The 26396-nt window shown below is 41.6% G+C and overlaps 1 protein-coding gene and 1 pseudogene across 9 annotated transcripts in view; one reads left to right on the top strand and one right to left on the bottom strand.

The window, feature by feature from the left end:
- L3MBTL3 (L3MBTL histone methyl-lysine binding protein 3) overlaps window positions 1-4135 on the bottom strand; it is a 96523-nt gene extending 92388 nt beyond the window's left edge. For 4 of the 9 annotated variants that reach the window (XM_024552172.3, XM_071219641.1, XM_071219642.1 and 1 more), the window contains exons 1-2: window positions 4064-4135; window positions 529-602 (exon numbers count right to left, since the gene is read on the bottom strand). The gene's annotated coding sequence lies outside the window, so the exon portion shown is untranslated. Of the gene's footprint in view, window positions 1-528; window positions 603-2427; window positions 2671-2748; window positions 2895-3019; window positions 3246-3276; window positions 3369-4063 lie in introns of those variants that run through there. The other 5 variants (XM_045188767.3, XM_045188765.3, XM_053914209.2 and 2 more) reach the window with 5 other exon arrangements.
- Window positions 4136-22066: 17931 nt separating this feature from the next.
- On the top strand, window positions 22067-24323 carry LOC112297251 (large ribosomal subunit protein uL11 pseudogene; annotated as a pseudogene).
- The last annotated feature ends 2073 nt before the right edge of the window (window positions 24324-26396 follow it).

Below are 26396 nucleotides of genomic sequence, written 5' to 3'. Positions count from 1 at the left end.
GGCCGTGGGGGGCAGTGGCAGGGCTGGTAAAAAAGGTGAAGAGATTAAGCAAAAAAGAAAAAAAGAAAAAGACAAAGAGAGACACAGACAACAGTATGGTGATTACCAGGAGGAAAGTGGGGGTTGGGGAGGTAGAACAGGATACGGGGGCGGGGGGGGGGGGGGGGGGGGGGCCTTGACTTGGGGTGGTGACCATGCCATACAATATACAGATGATGTGTTACAGACATGTACCTTGAAACCTGTGTAATTTTATAAACCGATGTCACCCCAATAAATTCAGTAAAAATGAAAAAACAAGAATCTGGTAGGAGATTCAGTCCAAAGATTTTTCAGGACAGTCTCATAACCTTTCCCAATGTTCTACTCCAGTTCAATCAGTGCCAAGACTTCCACGCATTCAATGTGGCCCCCATAAAATGGTGTTTTGCTGCCAACCCTGTCCCCAAGCGCTCCTTCCTCATCCCCAAATGCAGCCTTAACATTTGTAAATACAACAAGCAATTTCTCTCAAAAAGCAAGTCTTACCTAGTGGTGATGAAGAAATGATTATCTGATGGTCTTTATGACTGCTGCTCACTCCCAAGACTTCTCTGGAAAGTCTAGCACAGATTTAACAAAAAGAAAGGTAAAAGAAAATCAAAGCACTATCATTGAAAAGCCGCCTTCAAGTCCACCATTCACAATGATAAAGTTTAGATTCTGAGTCACTGACTTACTGCATAATTTCACACACTATCACTCAGTATGTTAAATTAAACTAGTCCTGGATGAGGTGAAAGGGATTTTACCATTTCTATCATTCCCCTCCCTCAAGTTCCCCCATTAAAGTTTCTCGTGTTCCATGAAAAGCGTGTAAAGGGATCATCTGATTCAACTTTAATTTCTCTCATTGCTTTTATCTTTAAAATTAAAGTTGTTTTACAGAGAATACACTGGTAACAGAATAGATATTATGTAAGCAGTTTTTGTCCATAGATTTATGTGTTTAAATAACATTATACAAAGTACACACAAATGTTTTACCCAGTAACACAAAATTATACTTTTAAAGCAAAAGGGGACTATTTATTTTATGACTATATATAACTATATAGGTAGGATACTAAACACCAGCGTTAAATTATATTTACTGGAGAATAAAATGATCAACTCATATAAAAGGCACACTTCAACCAAATCTTTCATTGGTTCGAACTTTTAAACACATATCGGTATTTTTATTAACATTCGAAGTGAAAATATCCGCTGTGTCTCCTGATTAAAGGTTGATAAATGTGTAGACAACAATAAATATGAAGACAATTATTTCTAATACAGGGAGTGACTAAGCTCAAGTCCCAGAATAAAAGCACAGTGCCTTTCCCACCTAAGTAAGAAAGGGTGAAGTTACGGGGTCCGCGCCCTTGGAACTCATTTGCTCTCGGACCTACTACACTTTCCATTTCTGATCAGCATCCTTTCACTCAACATCTGGCCGCTCACTCAGGTCCTCTAATTACTTCCACGTCTGAACCAACTACGTAGCTACAAGTAAAGGCCAAACTTTGCTTTCGGCCTTCCGAACTTAAAGATGCGTTTAACCACTAGAGGTCTCCCCTTGGCCAGTTTTGCACGTTCGCTATTTTGCTGCACTTGAAACTTTCCGGAGAAATGCTCTACTCGAGTCAGTGTTTTTCTAAAAACTTGCGCAAAAATCCACGCGACCGAGCTAGCCAGTACAGAGACTCTCGGGCTTCCAAAACCAATAAGCACATTACAAACAACGTTCTAGGAAAACCAAAATTAAAATTCGATGCACTCGCCCCAATCGCGCCCCCCCATTCTTATTTCTCATCTGTTTTCCTTAACTTAGAACAATTAAAAATCTATTTTTGTTTCTGTGCGCCTTGAATGATCTCTAATGCATTTTTCTGGCGGTAGACCCGAGGTGGTTAAGGAACCGGCCAAGGGATGCAGGGAGGGGGAAGGGCAGACTCACAGCGTCCGAGGAAGTTGCATAAGGAAAGAGACTCCGTTTTTTGGGTCCCCTCAAAAAATCGGCGGGGAGGGGGAGGAAAAGGAAGCGGTGGGGAGGGAGGGAAACCGAAGCGACGTTTACCTTCGTCTCCCGGTGGAAGGGTGGGGTAAGCGCCACGGTGTTCGCGACCCCAGAGGGTGGCTTGTTACCCCCACCTTTCTCCAAGCGCAGACGGACGAAAAGATACCCCCACCACTCCGCGGGCTACGCGGGGAGGAAACTGCCCGCTTTTAAACTTTCTCTCACGGTCGCGCTATGGGCCGTGCTTTAACCAGACAGGGTGGGGGGAGGATTATGGGGCCTTTTTTCTTTGTGGCAATTAAAGTTTTGCCACCACACAAAAGTTGTGCCCTCCCCCTGCCCGTGCCACCGTCCCCCGTCCCCCAGCCCCCTCCTCCGAGACTCACAAGTTTTCCTCCATCTCCCCCCACACCAGCTCACCAAGCGCGCAGCGGATGCCTCGGCTCCTGCGCTTCCCGATCCCCACCCCCGCCGGCCTCTACTTCCCCCCGCCCGCCGCGGCGCGAGCACGGCCCGCCGGGCCCAGGACGCGAGTGTGCAAAACCCATTATTCCGGAAAGGCACACGCACGCCGGCGCAAAGCGGGCGGGGACCCGCCTCGGACCCCTTTTTGCCTCCCCAATATAAGGACGACGTAAACAAGTTGCAGGAAAAGCAGCCCCGCGCCTGCCCCCACACAGCCCGCCGCCGCCACCGCCCGCCGCTACCGCTGCTGCTGCCGCCGCTGCCTCCCGACACACGCCCGCGCCCGCACCCGGGCCGGCGCTGCAGCAGCGCGGGGCGAACGCCGCGACGGCGCGGGCTCCCGACAGGGCCCTCGGCCCGCGCCCTCCCCCGCGCGGACGGCCGCGGCGGGCCCGCTCCGCCTAGCTTCCCGAAGCACTTTCCTGCCTCGGGCAGAAATAAACCGGAGGGTTTATTTTTGTGCAACTTTCCCAAAATGGCGGAAATTGGAGCTGATCTATATGAAATTCTCACACAGTCGGTCGGGAAGGGGGAGGTGGCGAGGAAGAAAATGCAAACTCTCGGCCGCCGAGCCCTGCCGCGGGTCCGTGAGTGTGTGCGTGCGTGTGAGTGTGCGTGTGCGCGGTGGGAGTCAGGGAGGCCCTTCCGCCGCGCACACACACAGCACACGCCGGGGAGACGCGCCTGCACATTCAACCAGTTCATTCTCCGCAGCCCGAGCGGGGAGAAAGTGGCCCGGCCTCTTTTCCCACTGCCTCGGTCTCCCGTACTTGTACTTCTCGCGCTCGCTGGCTCGCTCGCTCTCCCGTGCGCGCCCGGCACAAAGGCCACACGGGCGGAGGGGGCCGCAGGGGCGGCGCGCGGGGCTCGCGCCTCCCGCCGCACCGATCCGCGGCCCCGGCCACCCCCGCCGGCGCCCCCCGCCTCGGCGGCCGCGCTCGCCACCAGAGCTGCGGCTCCGCGGCGCCCACTCGGGCACGCACCCCGGCGGAGCCCGGCGCCACCGCGCTCCCCCACCCCGCGCCCGGTGTCATGAAAGCGACCAAAGTGACAAGCTCGGGGGGCGAGGAGGAGGGGGCCCACACGCATCCCGCAGCCTGCGCGCGGGCGAGCCCGACGCGGCCGCCTCGCCCCGGCTCCCTTCCGCACGGCCCCACACACCCTTCCCCGTGTGCGCGCAAAGAAAAAAATACAAGTCTCTCCTCCCCCCATTTTTTCCTTTCTCTTTTCTCTCTCTTTTGTTCCTCTTTCACACTCGCACTCACTACTTCAGAGTGAGATGCCCAGAGACTCCCCTGCCAGCCGTTTCCGAGTCACTTGCCCACTTTTTTTCCCCAGGATTAAGTTTTCTCCTCTTTCCCAGAGGCGCAGAGAAGTGGGGGAGAAACCCCTTCTGTCCTTTCCCCTCCCCTGATCTGTTTCACAAGACGAGGGTGCGCTTCCTTCTCTCTGTAGGTCTCTTAACTTTCATCCTCACCCAGAAAAATAAATGAATGTCTTTTGCAAGGACACATCTTCAGATTAATTAGAGATTAGATCCGATCAACCGCTTCTTACCCCCAAAATTTCTCTTTTTTTTTCTCCGTCTCACGAGTAGTCCTGACAAATGGTCCAGGGCTGCGGGCGCAGTGCGCATGTGCGCGTAGAGTCAGGGCTGGGGAGAGGGGAAACTGCGCTGGTGCCGGTGCCGCCGCCGCGGCTGCCTGCCGGGGAGGCTCGCGCTGGCTCCCTGTACTGCTGCTGCGCCTTCGCCGCTGGAAAGCAGGAATAAAGCCGGTTGGCAAATGCAGCCTGCCCGGAGATACTGTTTCAGGTGCATCTTTTCAAAATTCTTGTCACCGGCTCAGAGCTGGTTCAAGAACAGTCAAAAACAAATATGAAAGACAGCTAAGGTTATAGATTTCTTTGTCTATTTTTCACTTTACTTTTTTTTAAAGGCAATTCTCAGAGCAGCCAATCCACCACGTACTGTTAAATGTATGCATTCGGCCATTAAAGAGTGGGCCTTAGTCCTGTATAAACACTCCCCAAAGGCTAAATGCATGCTACAGGTCATGAAAAATATGAAATAAAGTTTTAAGCTTTTACACAGAACCTCCCCTTCTTTGGGACTGGAAGAATGCACAATAAAGTGTGTGTGTAAAATGCGTGTTCTTTCCGTTTCTTAAGTGTTGATTTCAATGGATAGGCAGTTTAAGCATGTTAGGCCTCTGTTGTAAAATATGTTGGGATTTGTACATCAACTTAGCAATCAGTATTAAAGCACCTTGGCAATAAGCAGGTAGAGGACTACCTCTTAATGTATTCGGTCAAGATGGCTGAGCAGACCTAAATAGCAAAACCTGTCTTTGTTAAGGCGTCAAAACTAGATCAAAAAAGGGTGCTGTATTTCAATACTGATGGCTTTTCACTTACTGCAGGCCTCTTTTGGGGCAGCTCACCATTCTCCTCTTTTTTAAGTAAAAACAAGTAGTTACAAAATAATTCAGTTACTTGAAGTTGTGACAACCATTTTGATGTCAGTAACAGAGTTTGCTGTGCAAGCGTTGAAGTAGCCGGTGGATTTCAGGAATAACAGAACCAACTCTTACATTTTTTTAGGAGTGGGAAAGTAAGGCAAAGGCCCCACCCTGTCAAAGTGGACTATTTATTTTGCATCTAATAAAGGGTAAAGGAGGCCCTTTTCTGAAATTGCTGCCTGAGGCCTAGGATTTAAATATATCACAGATGGAAATTCTGTATTAAAAATCCCTCTCCAAAATGTAAGTAATATGATTCTTGATTGAATTTTTTTACTTAAGGAATGTTCCTTGAACCAGTTTCAGAAAATAAACTGTTAAATTCTTTCCTTAGGACCATGAAATTACCCTAGAGAAGCAGACCACCCGACTATTTCTTCTGTTGGTGTAGTGACTGAATTCTCCAAATCAAAAATCAGGACATATGGCTTGACATGTACTCCAGAACAAAGGAACAAACCCTGTGAAGCTGAAATAAACTTATAAAATATGCTTCACATGTTGGGAAACCATTGGTTTAGGGGTGTGAAGTGGGGAAGGCTGGGTAAGTGAGAGAGCTACAGATAATCTCATCCAGCCAGTTAACTACAGATTTCACCCACCGCAGCCCGTCTTTCTCAGAGCTGCTCTCCAACAGCATAATTGACTAATCTAAAATTCAGCTTCTCTTTTCTTCCTGGCCCTTGCATCATAAGCACTGGAATGGCCAAAGGCAGACTACAGGAGAAGAAGGAAAGAAAGCCCATGAGCTATGTGCAAAACTAAGACCTTACCCCAAAATTAAAATTAATTTTACATTCCTCCTTCTAAAAATCCATTTTAGACTCATTCTCTGTAGATAATTTGTGGATGATATTTCTATTTCACATGTATTTTCAGAGCTGTTGGTTCAACAGTCTATAAACTTATATTAGCGGCCTACCTTATGGTAAGTACTCTGCAAGATGCTGGGGAATAACAGAAGATTAAAAGTAGGCCAGAAGGAATTTAGTCTAGGAAGAGAGACTGTCTAGTAAACCGGGCAGCGCAGCACAGTGCTGGCGATGTGCAGCAGGGATAAGCCAGAACAAGTACAATTGAGGTGCAACTATGGCAATAAGAAGGGCTTTCTAGAAAAAATCATAGCTAAGCTGCTTTAAAGGACAGGTGTCCAGGGTGTGTGGTTCCACCTTTCCTCTGGGAAAGTGATCCAATTAATAATAATAATAATAATAATAATAATAATAATAATAATAATAAAACTCTGAGTAAAAGTCCAAGGATTTGGAGAACAAGGCTTGCCTGGGATCTGTGCACTTGCTGAAGTTCACTAACAAAAATGAGGATGAATGGAGGCTCTCTGCCACACATTGTCTTTCTCCTCAAGAGATCATCAGTAAAACCTCAGAGATGTCATCTTGGTTGTTCCCAAGATGTGGTTTAGAATAGTAAATGTTTTGAAGGTATTCATGTGTAAGAATAATGACTTTAAAGGCTGCTACCAATTTTTTCTACAAAGAATTCTTTGGTGCCACCATGTGAGACAGAGGCAGAATGAAGCATTAGAATTCAGGTAACACTGTGGTATTGTTCATACAAACTGGTATAGTACACAGGACCTTTCTCCATCCGTTCCCTAAATGATAACATACTAGTATAAACTTTTTTGCTGTTCCTTCACCCTTCTACCACTCAGTCACTGGTTAATAATTCAGGATATACCCCTTCTTTCTGGCTTCACTTAATCTCACCACTCTCCCCTCTTCCCATCCCACCCTGCTCTACCTTATCACACCTACAAATCAAACCTGACAAAGGAAGGTATTAGCTCACTCTTTTACTTTTCTTTATTTACGCCCAAACTATTCCCCTCAAAATGACTTCAGGTTACATCATTCCTAAATATTCTGAAGGTAAAATCAACGTATATGGAGATATTTTAAACAAATCACTGCACTCAGTATTCAGAGATTTCTGAGGCATCTCATCACATCCCAGATGAAGATCATTCAAAGCCACTCTTACTATACTCCATCCCGTAACAACCACTGTGTGAAGTTCCATTAAGAAACCAACACCTCCCTTTTGCTAACACTAAGACACACTCCTCCTCTCCTGGAACAATTCAAGGATGACCTCTTCCATGAGCCAGCCCCTCACAAACTGAAAGTGCCCAGGAGTGGAGTTCAAGAAATTTGGACTCCACTTTCTAGTCCAGATCTGCCACCACCCATTGCGAACACTAAGAAGGTCACCTCACATTTGAGGGCTTCAATCCCCTCCAGAGTTAGACTAAGGAAATAGAGTAATTGATGTTGAGGTCTCTTTAAAAGCCACGTCTCTTCTCACCCTTCCCACATAACAGGAACTCTGTTATGTACAGTTATGTACTCTGTTATGTACTCTGTCACAGTTTAGTACAAATAATAATAATATGGAATCAAGAATGAAATTTCAAGTGAAGAGTAAAAAATCCATCCATTTTCTAGGTATCAAAATGTTATCAGTTTATGGCTCATTCAGTTGGTTTGAACTGGTGCTAATGAGATGAAGGTCATGGGTTTCTGTCCCTAATGGCTAGTTAGTTTTGATCTGTTCCATAGACACAGGTCGTTTTCGAAACTCCAGTCCCCCATGTTGTGATGTGTGCTAGTGGTCACAAGTCTTAAGGTAAAAATTAAATCTTTCCATAGAGCTTTTCTAAATGAACACTACGTGATATCACCCTGTTGAGTCAAGTTCTTGATTTTTTTAGCCTACATAATTGTGTTTCATGTTTTTCCAAGTACAAAAACGACATTAACATTGGTTTGGTTAGAATCACATTATTGATATTTATAAGAGCTAAGTTTGATTTTCTTGTTGCTGTTCTGGATAACACCAAATGTTCATATGGATAGTCTAATTTGAATCCTGGTTATATGTCTGTGACACATCTGCATGTAATCTTAGAATGGAGCTTGTGATAGTGAATATAATTGAAATGCGGAGGGTGAAAAGAAAAGGGCATATTATTTATCAAGTAAGGAAAGGATTATAATGTGTATCACATTCTCAACATCTTAAGGAAATTAATATATAAAGAGCTTATGACCAGCCAAGATGGAGGTGTAGGTAGATACACTGTGCCTCTTTGTACAACCAAAAGAAGGACAACAGCAAATTTAAAAACAAAAAATAACCAGAACTGCTGGGAAATCGAACTGTATGGAAGTCCAACAACCAAGGAGTTAAATAAGAAACATTCATCCAGACCGGCAGGAGGGGTGGAGATGGGCAGCAGGGTTGGAGACGACTCGCAGCAAGGCCACGGCTGGAGAACCGGGCAAGGTGGCAGCAGCTGGCAGAGTGGGTGGTCCCAAATCTGCATGTGGAAAAACCAGGAGGAGCAACAGAAGAGCAAGACAGACCACGCAACCCAGGGTTCCAGTGTGGGGAAATAAGGCCTCCAAACCTCTGACTGAAAAAACCTGTGGGGGTTGAGGCTGCGGGAGAAACTTGCAGCCTGGCAGGAGAGTTCACTAGAGAGACCCACAGGCTCCTATAACGTACACAAACCCACCCACCTGGGAATTAGCACCAGAAGGGCCCAATTTGCTTGTGGGTAGCAGGGGAAGTGACTGAAAGCCAGCAGAGAGCTGAACAAGTGCCATTGTTCCCTCTTGGACCCCTCCCCCGTATACAGCATCACAACACAGCAATGTGGGTTGCCCCACCCTGATGAATACCTAAGGCTCCACCCCTTACTACTTAACAGGTGTGCTGAGACAAAAAAATATGGCTCAAATGAAAGAATCAATCAAAGCTCCAGAAGAAATACAACTAAGTGATGAAGAGATAGCCAACTTATCAGAAGCAGAGTTCAAAACACTGGTAATCAGGATACTCACAGAAATGGTTGAGTATGGTCACAAAATAGAGGAAAATGTGAAGACTATGATAAGTGAAATAAAGAAAAATATATAGGGAACCAAAAGTGAAAGGAAGGAAACCAGGACTCAGATCAATGGTTTGGACCAGAAGGAAGAAAGAAACATTCAGCAAGAACACAATGAAGAAACAAGAATTCAAAATAATGAGGACAGGCTTAGGAACCTCTGGGACAACTTTAAACATTACGACATCCGAATGATAAGGGTGCCAGAAGGAGAAGGGGAAGAGCAAGAAATTGAAAACTTATTTAAAAACATAATGAAGGAGAATGTCCCTAATCTGGCAAAGGACATAGACATTCAGGAAGCCCAGGAAGCTCAGAGAGTCCCAAAAAAGTTGGACCCAAGGAAGCACACACCAAGGCACATCATAATTATATTACCCAACATTAAAGATAAAGAGAGAATCTTAAAAGCAGCAAGAGTAAAGGAGACAGTTACCTACAAAGGAGTTCCCATAAGACTATCAGCTGATTTGTCAAAAGAAACCTTACAGGGAAGAAGGGGCTGGAAAGAAGTATTTGAAATCATGAAAGGCAAGGACCTACATCCAAGATGACTCTATCCAGCAAAGCTATCATTTAGAATGGAAGGGCGGATAAAGTGCTTCCCAGGTAAGTTCAAGTTAAAGGAGTTCATCATCACCAAGCCCTTGTTATATGAAATGTTAAAGGGACTTATCCAAGAAAAAGAAGATCAAAGCTATGAACAGTAAAATCACAACTAACTCACAACTATCAACAACTGAACCTAAAAAAAACAAAAACAAACTAAGCAAATAACTAGAACAGGAACAGATTCACAGAAGAGAGAGAGTTCACAGGGAGGGTTATTAGTGGGGAGGGGGAGGGAGGAGAATGCGGGAAAAGATACAGGGAGTAAGAAGCCTAAATGTTAGGTACAAAATAGACCGGGGGCGGAGGGGGGGGGGGAGATGTTAAGAATGGTATGGGAAATGGAGAAGCCAAAGAACTTATATGTATGACCCATGGACATGAACTAAGGTGGGGGAATGATGGTGGGAGGGGGGTCAGGATGGGGGGGAATAAAGGGGAAAATAAATTGGACAACTGTAATAGCATAATCATAAAATCTACTTATAAAATTAAAAAATGAGGTTATGGATTGATGTGAATATTTCTTATCATTTCTTTCAGATGCAAAAATAAAGATAGAATTATGACAGACTTATTCAAAAGTGTGGAATAATATGAGACTGTAAATCAACTCTTAAATTAGAAGGAAAAGACGACCATTTTTAATTCTCCTTAACACACTCATTTAAAGACTAAATCCAGAATACTCATACTAAATAATTAATAATAGAGGGGAGAAGCCGGACTTAAATGTGTCTGTGATAACAGCCCCAGATACCCTTAGAGCCTGATCTAGAATGTTCTTTCCATTTAACCTGGCCTCCTGACCACAGATGACTGGTCCAGGAGTGGGCATGTAATCCCAGGACTGAACCGAACACCAAGGGGTGGCCTATGAGTCAGTCAGCAGGAAGCGCTTCTCCATATGAATAAAAATGATGAAATGGATCAGTCATATTCTCATGCTTGGCCTTATGAACTGGAAATAAAGTTAGTTGATAGTCATTACAAAAACTAAATGATTCACAGAGAAGAGAGAAAAAGGTAGAGTGCAGGTTCATTAGCTACTCAGCTTTGGAAACTGCGTAAGTAGAAATCATGAGGCAGACGGAGCAGGGGTTAGCTAGCTAGATAAAGATAACATAGCCAGAGCTGCGCTGGGCTCTGCATGACTTCCTGCTCCCAAATGCCTAGTCTTGGAAAGGACAGGCCACTCTATGGTCACCACGAAGACTGCCTGCATAACCAGAACTTCTGCCTTCACTAGTATCCCCATAATAACTCTCCACCCTGTATGGAAAATTGAGTTATTTTTTGAATTAAGTAGATAAAAGACCCCAAGCAACATCAGTGTGTATGACTTGTTCTTTGTAGCCTTACAAAATCAAACGGGGCTAAGTCAAAGTCAATTTAGTCACTCCAGTACCCAACCACTTTATTCTTATTAGTGGAGCACGCAGGCCAGATAGTAAAGACCTAATCCCAACTCCGCTAGTTGCTAATGTGTGGTACTGGGCAAACTGCTGAACCTCTCTTACCTCAGTTTCTGTATCTGCAAAGAGGGGATGTTAACAGTACCTCGCTCATGGGGTTGTTTGAGGGCTCAATGGATTCATGCAAGACTAAATCTTGGCACGTGGTTAGTAATCAATAAATGCTAGCTCGTGAGTCAGGATCTTTGCCTGTTTTGTTCCCTGCAATATTCCTAGAACCCAGAATTGTACGTGTACACAGTTAAGTATGCAATAAATGTTTATTGAATGACTTAAGGAAATAGTACCGTACGAATTATTACATCTGCTCTTCTACTTGCCCCTTTCCCAGCTGGTTACTAGGTCATGGGTGTCCTGCCACAGGCCTACTCATGGGCAACATCCTCCTAAAAGTTCCTAAAAGCATGTAAACAGTGAGTGCTAATGAATTCATAGACCCTATTTCAAAGGAGCCTGCTGTTCAGAATATATTATCTTTATTTAGCATTTGTATTACACTTTTACATCTCCTAAGCCCTTTTCAGTTTTGTAACTAAATATTTGTTATACCATTCCTATATTATCCACCTTAAGGGAGGTAACTGAGGCGTGATTCTAATCATCAATACCTATATCTGGAATAGAATTCATCACATAAATACAGTAAGTGTAACTGTACATAAAAAAAATCTGGAACATTACTTGGTTCATGTAGAATGTCGAATGGAATGTCAGTGTTTGAGAAGACAATCTGTTACTTTAAATTATACTAGCTATGCCTTTCACTTGGTTCTATTTCAGAGACTAGCATCAATAGAAGGTTTTTAAACTGAGGTTTCTCAATGAGTTTGAAGTCCTTAAAGAATAAAATTTTTAAATTTGGTGTTGGAACATTTTATTATTTCTCAGCAAGTTCCCAATCTTTTTCTATGAAAGGCTTCAAGAAAGTAGTTCTCTCCCTGTGTTACTATGTTGAGAGTTCCTCTATGCAAGCCCTTAAAATTAGTAGACAGTGAAGAATGAAACAGGTAAAAATCAGTATACCATTGATGAAATTAGTCAAGAGCAATCTAGCTTAAAGGTCTATAAAAGGGCAAAAGGGATTTGGTAAGTAGCCAAATCCAATCACGTATCCACTGAGTTTCAGAAAAGTTTGAAAATGTTTTGGACTGAAAAGATACTGAGATTTTGGTCACTAATCCATCTGACTGGCTTCACTACAGATGAAAACAATCCTAACTAAGAGGAGCCCCCAATAAACTATTCATTTTACGCTAGTTGACGACTCCTCTTCCACAGCCCAACCAAGGCCAAATTCTCTGTTGGTTTCCTCTGTCCCAGTGCAAGCTTCTTCAGCTTTTCCCTTCCTCTTGCAAATCTCTCTCTCTTCCTCTCCTATCTCCAAGGGAAAATATCCCAACTTGTTCTCCAAGCCGTCCCTCTAAATGTGCTTTCGATCACATTCTCTTTCTATTCCTCCATGAATTTTCATTATTCTCCCAAAATTTATAGTCCATTGTTCTCCACTGGCTCTTTCATAGCCAAAACACATGCTCATATCTTCCCAGCCCTAAAATAGTTTTTGTCAATTTTACACCTTTTCAAATACTGTGCCATAATTTTTCCTTTCCATTGGTGCTCAACTTCCTGAACACGTAGTTTACATTTGCCACTTTAATTTCCCTACATCCTATTTATTCCTCAGTTCATGGTCATTGCTGAGTGTGCTTTCCCATCTGTGCAGTCTGTAGTGATATCCTAAACATCAGATGCAGTGGCCACAGTTCCCTTCCGATTTAAGATTCTAGAAGCATTTGGCAGTGTGAACTAATAATCCCTTTCTTAAAACTGTCTTCTCATGTATCTTCTTGGTCAATTCACTGTTGTGGTTACTCTGTTGTCCCTCAGATCAAGTCCTTCTTTCTCCTCCCGCCTGATGAATTTAAGTGCTTCTGGAATTAAGTTCTGGCCTGTTCTTCTGTCTTTAGATTATCTCCTGAGTGAACTCATGGACTCCCTCGCCATCATTTGAACTAACTTTGTGTAAAGAATCCTGGACAATTTTTCTTCATGAGCATTCTACAGAGCTTCAGACTTACATTTCCAATTTGTTGAGAGAAGAATTCACATGGATATTCTAATGTGTTTAAAGATAATGGAATAGTGTGGTGATTTAAAATAAATTTTTTTTAAAAGCTTGAACTTTGGGGTTAGACCTGAGTAGGAATTCCATTTCTACCACTTAAATATATATTAGTAACTTCATCTACCTCAACTGAATTTCCTCCTATGTACAGTAACCCCTGCTTCTCTGGCCATTATCAAGAGTAAATGAGAAAATGCCTGTAAGATATCTAACACATAAGAACTTAATTAGTAGTAACCATTGTTTTTGCCTGCTTCTTCTCCCTTCTACATTCTTCATCTCACTTGATAATGTCGCTCCTGCTCACAGTCACTGATTTAACTACAACTTCCTCTTCCTGCCACCCACATCCAGCTGGTCCACAGGTCCTATTGATTGCTCCTGTATAATATTTCTCCCCTATCCTCCCCTCTCCTCCCCTCCCTTTTACTTCTTCCTCTGCCACTGCCCTGCTTTGTCCCCTGCCAGGATAATCTCCTTATATTTATAACTACACCCTCGCTAGTATAATCTTCCTCCAGTACAGAGTTGGTAACATTACTCCCCTAAACGGTTTCTCATAACTTGAGAAAAAGTTCACTTATCTCCTTGGTATGCAGCTTAGTGCCCTTCAAGCACCGGCACAGACTGACCTTTCCGTCTTCAACCTGTGCCCCACAGCTGCGTCGTGAGCCATGTCAAGCAAGCCCAGGTCATTGTCATCCATCTTCACTTATGTTTATGCTATTTCCAAAGCTTGAGATGCCCTCTCTCTGCTCCCACTGGACCCATCAAAATTTCTGTCTCATTACCGCAGATATCTGTATGCCCATGTTTATAGCTGCATAGTTACAATAGCCAAAAGGTAGACAGAGCAACAGATGAATGGATAAACCATATACATATTACACAAATGTGTTGTGTAATTAGTTACACAAAATATGGTGAAATTAGTCAAAAACAATATCGAGTAATTTGTTTTTAAAGTGGCAGTGTAATAGTAAAGCAGTGGTTTTAATGTCTATATGGGAAAATCACACAAAAGCACATAGAAATATATCTTGAAGAGATAATATGCAAATTTTCAGTTTTCCCATGTACAATTTCAAAGTTTAGCTCTGTTATATATATATATACACACACACACATAAATGTATATACGTTTATACGTAAGTTTAAATATATGTCAGTTTATCCATAGAACAGGAAGGAGATCTGATACGCACTGTAGCATGGATAGACCTTGAAGACATTGAAATAAACCAATCACCAAAGGACACAAATAGCAAGATTCCACTTATATAACATATGTAGAGTAGTCAAATCACAGAGACAGAAGAATAGTGGTTGCTAGGACTGGGGAAAGAGAGAGATGGGAAGTCCTTGTTTAATTGTGAAGTTTCAGTTTTGTAAGAGGAACAAAGGTCTGGAGAGGGATAGTGGTCACAGTTTTGCAACAATGTGAATGTAGTTAGTGTCACTGAGCTCTACTCTTACAAATGATTAAAATAATCAATTTTACGTATATTTTATCACAATTTAAAGTTTTCCTAGCTCACTTTTAGTTTCTTATATTAAGTCCCTGAGACTGTGCTAGGCACGGGAATACATAAGTAGATGAATAAAGTGCTGCCTGTCCCATTGAAAAGAGAAGCTTCAATTCTGCCTCTACCATGAAAAGCTCCAGGTGATCACACTGGAAATTTAAAGCCTCCTTCTGTCTCTGTATCTATTTTAACACTTGTTATATCTTGCTCTATATGGTGTCTGGTCCTTGTAAATGTTTGTCTCTCTTTGGAGATAATAAAATACCCTAACGTCGGGAGCTCTGTCTTATCTGTTTACTTTTTTTTTTAAATCTATCATAGCACTTAATACAGTTCATTGCACATAATGGGAGCTCAATAAATACTTGTGGAGTGAACAGAATATAATGGAAGTTAAATTCAGCCATCAGTGATATTCTGGGCCGGAAATGACACCACCTGGTAGACAGGTCTTCCTCAGAACAAGTGTACTGACCAATAGCATGCAACAAAAGCAACAACAGAGGAAAGGAAGGCTCCACCTCAAAAACACAATTACATCACACAATACCTGGTACTCTAGCTGTTTTGGATTCTATTTATGATCTTTAGTAAGCGTGGCTATTGTCGCATATCTGGATTAATTTTTTTAAATTTCTAACTTAAAGCTGTGATTTAGACATGGATAAATGGGCTTAGTCAGTGTCTGAATACTTATAACCAGAACTGTGAGCCAATTATTAAGAGTTTTGTTTTGTAAGAAGAGGTTTGGCCACCAACAGTTGGCTTCCCTGCCTGACCCACTGCAGTTTGGAAAAGTCTGTCTCATAGCTGGTTTGGTTTTGAATACATGGCAATAATCAGCACAAATAGCAATTAGGAATCTGTAACTTTCTATTCTCTGATAAACCTTTAATTATAATTAGGTAGCGACAGGCACTTTAGACCATTTCCCTGAAGGCAAGGAAAACTTTTTCCTCCTCAAGGTGGGATTTTTCTTTTCATCTTCAGGAGATGTCCTTATTTTACTGTCTAGATGAGATTCAGGCCCCGTGGTGCTTAACAATGATGCTTAAAGTTTACACTGTGGTTACTGTGTGCTAAGAATTGTGCTGAGCATGTTATTCATATTTTCATGTCTTCCCGACAACCCCAAGAGATCCCCAAGAGCAGGGTGGATCTCTTGTTTGTGACCGCTCTCAAATTCCTTTTCTCTTCTCTCATTAATAGCACCATGCTTTCCCTTTAAGGAGTTCCTGGCCTCACCCCATGTGGTCTTGGGGGCCTCTGGATTCTAAAGCTTCCTGACATCAAGAAATGGACATGTGATGGAAGTGAGGCAATTCGACTCCATCAGGAGTGTCTGATTCATGGGCCAAGTGATGAGGGTATGGTGGCTGTAGGTAGATTGTTTCAAAGTGCACTCCCCCAAATTCCTGGATGATTTCCTCAGAGTAGCCCTGGTGCCTGTAATCCCCAAGGCCTGAGCGTTTATCTTTCCCTTCAGTTCTTTGATGTACCAAACTTTGTTCCCATAATTTCTGCCTTCTTTAAAAAGAAATCTAACTTTAGCCAGAATCAGTTGCTTATAGCCTAAAAATCTTCCTAATAAGGCAGTATATTCATTTTCCATTGTTATGTAATAAATTATGACAAATGTGGCTGTGGAAAACAACATACATTTATTAGCTCACAATTTCTGTGGGTCAGGACTCCAGGCACAGGTAAGCTAGGTCCTCAGCTGAGGGTCCCACAAGGCTGCAGTCCAGGCATTGGCCAGGGCTAAGGTCTCACTGAGGTTTTGAGATCCCTTTCGAGATCACCTGATTGTTGGCAGAATTCTGCTCTTTGAGATGATAGAAATGAAGTCCCTTTTTTTGCTGTCTGTCAGGCGGGGCTTGCCTGCCATTTCTTCCTAAAGGGCCCTGCAGTTCTTGCCATGTGATCCTATCCCTAGGCTTTCCCCAATATGGCAGCTTACTTCTGCAAGCCCAGCAGGGAAGTCTCTCACTTTGAATATCTCTCTTTATAGAAGCCCCAACTTCCTTTAAAAGGCTCACCTCATTAGGTCATGCTCACCCGGAATAATCTCCCTTATGATCAACTCAAAGCAAATGATTTAGAACCTTAATTAGATCTGAAAAAATCCCTCCACGTTTGTCCCAGAGCATAATCACCACCAAAGTTAACTAATCACCAAAGTTAAAATCCCACAGTCAAGGAGGAGTAATTATATAGAAAATATACACCAGTGGATGGGGGTGGCTTCTGAGGAGGATCTAAGAATTTTTCCTAACACAAGTAGCTACTCTTATTACCCCCATTTTACAAATGAATAAACTAAGGTTTAGAGAGGTTGAGTCATCTGCCCAAGATTACAAAGTTCTAAATGTCCATTGAAGATTTGTACAGGCCTATCATCAGTGCTTAAACTAAGTCATGATATTCTTGTTTTTTAAAATTTAAATTTAAATTTTTGATTTTAGAGAGGGGGAAATGAGGGAGAGAGAGAGAAACAATGATGTGAGAGAGAAACATCAGTTGGCTGCCTTCCATACATGCCCTTGCCTGGGGCCAAACCTGCAACCCAGGCATGTGCTGTGCCCATGAATTGAATCAGTGACCTTTGGGTGTACAGGATGACGCCCTACCAACTGACCCACACTGGCTGGAGCAGTCATGGCATTCTTGAAATAATTTGTATCTTCATCTAAATCTTCTTGTACCTGCCGAAACTTTTCTGGATTTTTAAGAATTTGTCTAGCTCCCTCTTTTCACATGTTCTGAATACCTTAGTCCTCTATATCACAGACACCTTATCAACACCTTATCAACAACAGGGGCGAGTCACTGAGAGACACTAGGGCGTTTGACCAACATCTATGGAGCATTGGCTTACTTGAGTGAATGTGCTAGGTGGTTTGAAAAACCCGCAGTGCAGGCCCATAAGGAACCCATTTTCTTTCAGAAGACATGAATAATCACAAAGATATGGGAAGGAAATAAAGGGGTTCACAGAAGAGGGAATAATGAATTCTGACCATAGTGAAAGAATGAGAGAGAAGTCTTCTCAAAGGAAATGAATAAGGTTTCGCCTTATGGAAAAGTGAGGAGGTGGCAGGGAGCATGGAGGGTATTTTTGGAGCTCTAGCTTTTTGTGAGTTCTTCCTCATGTCATCTTTGCTCATTGCAAGTGGACACACAGTAAGCTTTTTCAGAATCAAAAAAAGATGATAAGTTACCCCACATCCTGAGATTCTGTTTTCTTTGGTTGACCGAAGGCAGTTTAGGAATCAAGAAAAATAAATTAATTTTGATCAAAATGTAGAAAAATAATTTCATGCTTAATAATACCATCTAAACCATGTTTTCACTGGGCTATTATATATAGATTATACCAGTTTGTTGACTGCTACTTTTCTTATGTGATTTATCTTATTGCTTCTTGGACATTCCATTTATTTTTCCTTAGGCCAAAGATGCCATTGATGGCCAATAAGGTAAGGAGCACTAATACTACTGAAGAGGGTAGAGAAAACAGATGAGAAAATAGCATCCTGTATAGCATCAAGCTATAGTATATATCCACATTGGAAATATTATGTGTATTTGTATCACTAGAAATTTTATATTAAGCAGTAACTGAAATGATATTAAAGATAGTTCTGTTTAAAGTAGTTGCTGAGAGATTTGGGACTTTTAAATTAAAATTTCCATATACACAGAGCCTGTATTCCAGCTAAACTTGTTCTTCTATTTATTCAGTATTTCAATAAATATTTATTTATTGAGTACCTACTACATATGCCAGGCACTATACTAGGTTCTGGGAATAAAGCATTGAATAAGACACATATTATCACTCTCCTAGGAAGTAAAATGTAATAGAGATATTGTCAATAAATAGGTGATTATAATACGTGGTAACAAATGCTGTGGTGGAAAAAGTACAAAGTGCTATGGAAATATGAAGGAACACAATTTTGTTGAGTTTAAGGGAGACATGAGCTTTTCCAGAGGAGGTGGTATTTAAGCTGATATGTGAAGATAGAATGGAAGATATGAGGCAGCCTGTAATGAGCAGATCAGTAGATTCCCCTTTCCCCCAAAATGTGATTGTCGTCTAGGGACAGGGAGAAGGTAACTGAAGGTTTTCATTTCTTTTAGTTATGTGAAAATGTTAAGATTTAAAAAAATCTATCTCCATATACAAAGGTGCTTCACTAAATGACCAGTTCCTATCTGCGGAGTACCCGCACTTACCTGCAGAGTCTATGCAAGAACTCTGGACCTTATCTTGCTTATCTAGGGCAGCCTTTGCCTGGAATCCACCTCCAGCCGGCTCTGCAGTCTTGTCTCTGCAGTGACAAGCGTCATCCTTTCCACTGGCTACTGTGAAGTCAGAATTTACAAATGCTGGGAACTTGTGTTCACTGGTGCGTTCAGGGCCAGCTTTCAGGGCCTCCGGAAAAAGTCGCCAAATCATTTCAACTATATACCAGGCAAATGCAAAAACCTTATGACATCTCTCAAATTACATTTATGATATAGGACATTTATGGGAAATCAATAATGTAGCTTATGTATTATTGTAAACTTGAGAGTTTTAATTTTTACCTTTTAAAATCAACTTTTACCCCAAATATATAAAGTGCATGTGTTTATGTGCACTTTCAACTCTGCTATATTCACCTGACCACAACTTACAACAATGATGTAGTCTTTTTTTGAAAAGTCATAATAGATAACATTTTTTTAAATGAGCGTGGGGAAAGGGAAAAGAAAAAAATAAAAAATAAGTAAAAAAGCATGAGCTTATAAATTTTGTGACATATCTGAAAATTGTAAAAGCAGTAGAATCTTTGACCAGCATTTCCACCCCTGTCTTATAGACCTTCACATACACGAGAGACATGACATAGCTAGAAGGTTCCTCGCTGTGGCATGGCCCACAAGGACAAAAGAACAAATTCACTGATAGGAGACTAATTTTGTAAACTGTGGAAAGTTCTCACAAGGAGGTAATATGTAGCGAGAAGAAGAAGAAGGCATATCTCCGTATCCTGATGTGGAATAATTCTGAAGACATGCTGTCAAAAAAGCAAGGTGCAGGATCCGCGAGTGCACGGTGTTTCGTATGAAGAAAGGAGAACACACACGTATGCTGCTATGGGATGGATGTTTGGGTTCCCCTGCATTTTGTATGTGGAAACCTAATCCCCAATGTAATGGTATTAGGAAGTGGGGCCTTTGGGAGGTGATTGGGTCTTGAGGGCAGAGCCTCCTGAATAAAATCCGTGCCCTTATCAGAGCTTCTAAGACTCTAGAGAGTTCCCTGGTGTGAAGGCAAAGCAGTGATAAGCTCATTCGAGGTTAACATAAATACCATTTTTATGAAAAAACCTAGGTTTCCCAAAATTAAAAAAAAATGAGTGGTGTATTTTTGCAAATATTTTGAATGCCTGACTTAATAGAAGACATCTAGAATCTCCTATCCGCTTCTGCATTTGACCTGTTGTGACATGTTGTTCTGGTAGAAGTATCAGAAGAAAATCTGGTTTCACGCAGCTAAGAGGTTGGAAACAGAAATATTTCAAAAACCTTTTTGGGTAATTATAGCTATTCTCCTTTAATATTATACCCAAACTCAACAACTAGTCGTTTTTAAAAAAGGATTTTATGTATTTATTTTTAGAGAGAGGGAAAGGGAAAAAGAGAGGGAGAGAAACATTGATGGGTTGCCTCTTGTACATGACCTGACTGGGGACCAAACCGGTGACCTTCTGCTTTGCAGCACGACCCCCAACCAACGGAGCCACACCAGTCAGGGTACTAGTTGTTTCTTAAAATTTAATTGCAACACAGTTTCTAAAACTCTATCAAAGACCTAGTTATATACCATGATACAATCAAAATTCACTGGTCTGCCTTCCACTTTGAATGGTTCTTTTCTACCCATGCATGATTTTTTAAGGGCATGCATTGATCATTTGTGAAATATTGATCCACTGAATTGTACAAATTTTTTAAATGTTAACATGTCATTTACAATATTAAAAAATTTCATTTGCTTTATCACCACCATCTTCATCAGAATGTTTCTGGATTTTGGGAAGCTATTGAGCTCACGTTGTTAGATATACATTTTCCAAAATTCTAATTTTTACTTACAAACTCAAATTTTATAGTTTGTGGCTCATGCTGTCACTTTTTTTTCTTGAAGTAACGGGCACATTTTGTGCATTTTTAAGAAAAACGTTTGCTAAACATTTATATGAATAACCATACTTTGTCATTCTTTCAAGTAAAAATGGTGCTCCATGAAAAATGTAGCTAGTTGGGTTTACAGCTCAAACAACCATGCAAGCGCATTTTCCTTGAGACAGCCTGGTTCTTTGGCGTGCAGCAAAGTGTTTTATATGTACTTCCCTAAGCATCAGACAGAATATTAAAAAAAGTACTCAAAACCTTTTATTAAGGTTTAATAAAATTATTAGGTTTTCCAGCTTTGTCAAGGACATTCCTAAGTGAAACTGTGATGCTTTTATCTGAGTTCACGGCGGGGAAGAATACAACGTGCCACGCTGTCTTGATTCATGTCAATATGTCAGTGGTTTTACCCACCACTATTTTTGAATCACCAGGGCAAATGCCAACAGTGAAAATGGCAAATCATATCTCACTATCGTTAGGAAAATAGTTTTGGTCTCAAAGCCCCCTTCAGAGCATCTTGGGGAATGCCCAGAGGTCCACAGAACACATTTTGAGAAACGTTGGCATAAACAGTTTCTAGAATAATATATTAGAAATTGGCAACATTATTTGCCTTCAGTGAAGAGCACTAGGATAATTAGGGGGCAGGTGTGGGAGGAAGATTTTTCATTATATATGCTGTTTACTTTTTGAATTTGAATGAAGGGAATATATTAGTCATTTCGAGATAAATTTAAAAATGATCTTAAAGACCATAAGAAATTTGAAAGCTGGACCAAGAAAAGTGAGGCGACAACTCGTACTTATACACAGACAGTATTTTGCACGGGTGCATCATTGCAAAGGGGTGGCAGGTACAGAACTCAGACGATTTTGGAGTCCAGCTCACAAGGATTCTTAGCCTAGAGTCATTGGTTAGGCTCACACTCAGACTGCTAATTGGCACATTTCAGGCATGAAGAATAAGCAGGAGACTTGCCATAAATCACGTCACACTTTCATAATAATAAAACTCAAGGAGGAAAATCAGAACGCTATATGGGACTGAAAACAATTAAGAACATGAAATAGTTCCTGATTACCATTGACTTTTCTCCCTCCAGTAACCCCGTACATACTCCCAGGTAGTAAATCTACATGACAAAGGTTAAGTAGTGGTCACACAGAAGGAGCCGCCCTTTTCCATAAACTAACCACCATGTTTACCTGCACCCTAATCTTGGCCTACCTGACCCAGCTTGCCCTTCCGTCATCTAAAGCAACAGTCATAAACTCATATGCCCAGGGGTTCCCAGCAGGTAATGGCAATGCTTAAAGCAGCTGAAGAAAAGGAAATCCATTGTTTCCTCAGTTTGTCTTGCATATTTCTACTTACGGTAGAGGTGGAACATGGGGAATATCTCAGGTTCCTCATGACTCCACCATAAGAAAAACAAAAGCTCAGGTGTGACAATAAATGGGACTGACAGCTGGCCTCTGTGTCAGAAGGGTGGTGAGTGGTGGAAACCCTGGAGAACTAGAGAGCGCAGGCCTGTGTCACGAGGGTACTTGCTCCTTGGCTGTCCGTAGCAGCTCTGGATCTGGTGTTGCCATTGGAAAGGTGCATTCAGAATGATTGTCGTGTCTCTCATTTTATACAAGGATGAAATCTAGATTATTATGGGATATTTTCCAATTTTTTATTTAATGATTTGAGAGAGAGATGGAGGCAAAGAAAGAGAGGGAGAACATAGATTTGTTGTTCTACTTATTTATGCACTCATTGGTTGATTTTTGTATGTGCCCTGACCAGGGATCAAACCTGCAGCCTTGGTGGGTTGGGATGATGCTCTAACCAACTGAGCTACCTGGCCAGGGCTCCTAATTTTTAAAAATAGGCAACTAATTGAAAAAATTTCTTTTGATGACTATGCCATCTTTGTGTGTAGGTAAACACTATGTTGGCCAAAGGACACATGGCTGTGGGCTCATTTCACATGGAAGGTTTAAAGCTTGTCATCTCTAATCTAAATTAACTTTCTAATATCATTGTGAATACCATTTGGGCCTAAAGAGGATTCCAATGTAGCTGGTCTGTTTCTCTTCATCAGGGCAGCTCATTTCAGCCAAGGCTGACTCCTCACTGAGGGAAAAAGAATCACTGACAATTAAAAGTACTTTACTAAATCAAAGGGGCTCAGCATCCTGATGGATCCATACCTCACTTGAAGGCTGTGAGTAGCACAGGCAGACTTGAGAACTATACCTGCATCAGAGGAAGACAATCTGTTTTGCTATCACATCACTAATAAGAAACAGAAGCTCAAACAACTACACAGATACACTGTTCTATAAGACACAATACTAGTCTATCACAAGAAATAATCCAATATAAGAACTTTGTGATCTCTCAGCTTCAGAGTTAAGGAAGGCAATCCAAGGGAAGCCAACTAATGCCTATGGTGCCCAGCACTTGGTCAGTACCCAGGGCACCCAGCAGTGTGGTCCAGTGACAGGAGAAAGACTTCTTAGTCAAACAACTAGTTATATGTCTTGGCATAAGATGCCCACTCACAAATCCTGTGCCTCTGCACGTGGGGTCATTGTGAAGGACTGACAAAGTCCTGAGAGCAACGGTCGTCCTCAAATAATAATAACAATTATTAGGTGAGGAATCCTGAGCCCCAGGCAACTTTTGGTTTACTTGTTGAGCTCAAAAATGAATAGTCTGATATCAAGGCAAGCAACGAAGTCGTCGACAAAGGAAAAAAAGTTGGCATCACACTGCCCTCACAGCAGCACTCAATGCCAGAGACAACGGGGCATAGTGGAAAGGGTTCTGAAGTAAAGAAAGCACTTTTCTATTTTGTTTCTAGTGTTGCCCCAACGACTTCATTAAAAAGGTTGGGGGGGGGTGAGAAGGCACTTTTTTGGGCTTTCAACTTGGAGGAGGCTTAGGTGCAACTTTCTTTGGTTGTCCTGAATCACCTGACATCAGTCATGCCTTCACCAGGCCACCAAATTTCAACCCCAACAAGGTCAAAGTCGTATACCTGAGGTGCACTGCTGGGGACATTGATGCCACATCTGCCCTGGCCCCCAAGATTGTTCCCCTGGACCTGTCTTTAAAAAAGTTTGGTGATGACATTGCCAGCGGGGATTGGAAGCATCTGAGGATGACAGTGAAACGGACCATTCGAGATAGTGCCCCTGCCTCTGCCCAGGTCATCAAAGCTCTGAGAGAACCGCCAAGAGGTAGAAAGAAGCAAAAAGACATGAAGCATGGTGGACATATCGCTCTTGATGAGACTGTCAACATTGCCCTACCGTCGTGGCACCAGCCTTTAGCTAGAGAACCCTGGAACCAGGAGAGATGCTGGGACAGCCCGGCTGTGGGCTGCAGTGTCGATGGCCGCCACCCGAACGACATCATAGATGACATCAGCTGTGGTGCAGTGGAGTGCTGGGCTAGTTAACAATGACAAAGAAAAAAATATTTCAGTTAGAGGTCATTTGACAACACCACCACCAACAAAAATGAAACTACTTTTCTTTAAGTGCTTTAAGTAGGACAAAAGAGTATTTTCCCAAACATGGTACCATGTACGAGTAAGTAAAAAGAAACATTTAAATAAGGAAGACCTCAAGAATTCTAACACACCAAGTAAAGGAAAATATATCTTATGACAAAAATCCAACTGATTAAGAAATGAATCAAAATTAAAAACCGAGAAATGGATAGTGGCAGCAAAATAACACATGGTGGGCAATTGACCCATTTCCTTGTAGAATACTGAAAAATACCAACTGAATATAAGTGGGGTGGACAAAAGTAGGTCAACAGTTGTTCATATAGAAAAATAATATAATAATTAGTAAATAATAATACAAAAATAAACTTTTGTGTACTCACAACTGTGAAGCTACTTTTGCCCCACACTGTATAATAAATCTTGACAGTACAAAAACAAAACAATTTGCAAACATGGCAAAATTCAGAGGGGGAGGTGACAAGAAGATGAAGTTCTCATTTTTTATAACATTAAGTCAGTTGATACTGTCTAAAACCAAAACTTTTAGTGAAAAAAAAACTAATTTTACCTTTATATCTCTTTAACAAACTCTTTTCAATCTTACGGAGTTTATTAAAAGAGCAAATAATGTATTCTATGGTGAACAAACATGTTTGAAGTCCACCAATTAAAAATGTTTTTCCTCTATTAATTAAAAGTACTACTTTTATTTTAATAATGAGACCACTTAACTAAAGTTTCTCCATCCATTCATCCATACCTGCAAGTAATTATCCTTATTGTGTGCATTTTATATGGATGGCGACGCTTGAATAGTGCGATGCGGTAGCCCAGATGCTTTTATCTTGGTACAGGTGTATGTTTTCTACACACCTACTACGTGTAGGAGGATTGTTCGAATGATGATCCTCTAGTGTTAATGGTTATTTCTTGGGGGTAGGATTTGAAGTGATTGCTTAAAATTTCTTTGCATTTTTCAATATTGCTGAAAAAATTTTAAAGCATCTACCCTTACAAAGATGATTTTTCTTTAAATAAAAACAAACAAAAAAAATGAAGTGAACAAATTAACCTTGACTACTTGTTCATATGTGAGGCCATCGTGTAGAACCTATGCTTGTGTTCACACCCTGGCTTCCATTACTAACTCACCAGCTGCAAACTCTTGATTCTGAAATCCCATCCTTAATTCCATCCCTGTCCTCTCTATTCCAGGTATTTGGAACCAAACTTTCTCCTTCAGATTCCTATTCATTCTCCAAGTGTCCTGGAGGAATCTATGCTGCAGTTTTTGCTGCCTTAAAACTTCTTTGAATCTGATGTGGTAGCATGTAGTGAATATAATTGTACTCAGAAATTAATTTAACAAAATGCTAGGATGTTAATTAATTTTACTATTACATAATACTATATAAAATTAAAAACAACTTAAAAAAATTGTCTACCTAGTACCGGAACTTCTGCGTTTATTTGGGGAATTTTCCAAAGCAGCACCTTTGCTCCATGCGTATACAAGGATGTCAAGTCCAGAAGTGTTTTCACAGCCATCGCTCTCTCACCCACACGTGGACCTACATGTGTCCGGTCATTTGAATCACTGAGATTTGAACCTAGGGTGTGTAAGGCAAAGAAATAGGGTAAGTGGAGAATTCATTCTAGCGTCAGCAGCTGCAGCAACAATCATCAGAACAGTGCCAACAGCAGAATTGGTGCTTGTGCTAGTGGAGGGTAAGCTGCAGCCTCTTTTGTGCTTAACCTTCTTTTGTTCCTGCCTGTCTCCAAACCTGACATTTTTAGTCTTACTTCAAATTCTGTGGGAAGCCAACAACTTTTCAATAAATTCTTTTTCTGTTTTGATCAGTCTCCATTAGTGCCTATTAAAAACTTTAAGTAATACTATATTTACACTATGATTCTCTCTGTGTATATCTACTTGTGTTTTAACTCATTGGTATAGGACTTGCACATGTTAGAAATGCACAAGAAGTAGAGGCAGGAAGAACTGGATGACCTGAT

This window comes from Desmodus rotundus, chromosome 11 (assembly GCF_022682495.2).
Source record: "Desmodus rotundus isolate HL8 chromosome 11, HLdesRot8A.1, whole genome shotgun sequence".
NCBI lineage: Eukaryota > Metazoa > Chordata > Mammalia > Chiroptera > Phyllostomidae > Desmodus > Desmodus rotundus.
This window is presented reverse-complemented; position numbering and strand designations above follow the sequence as displayed.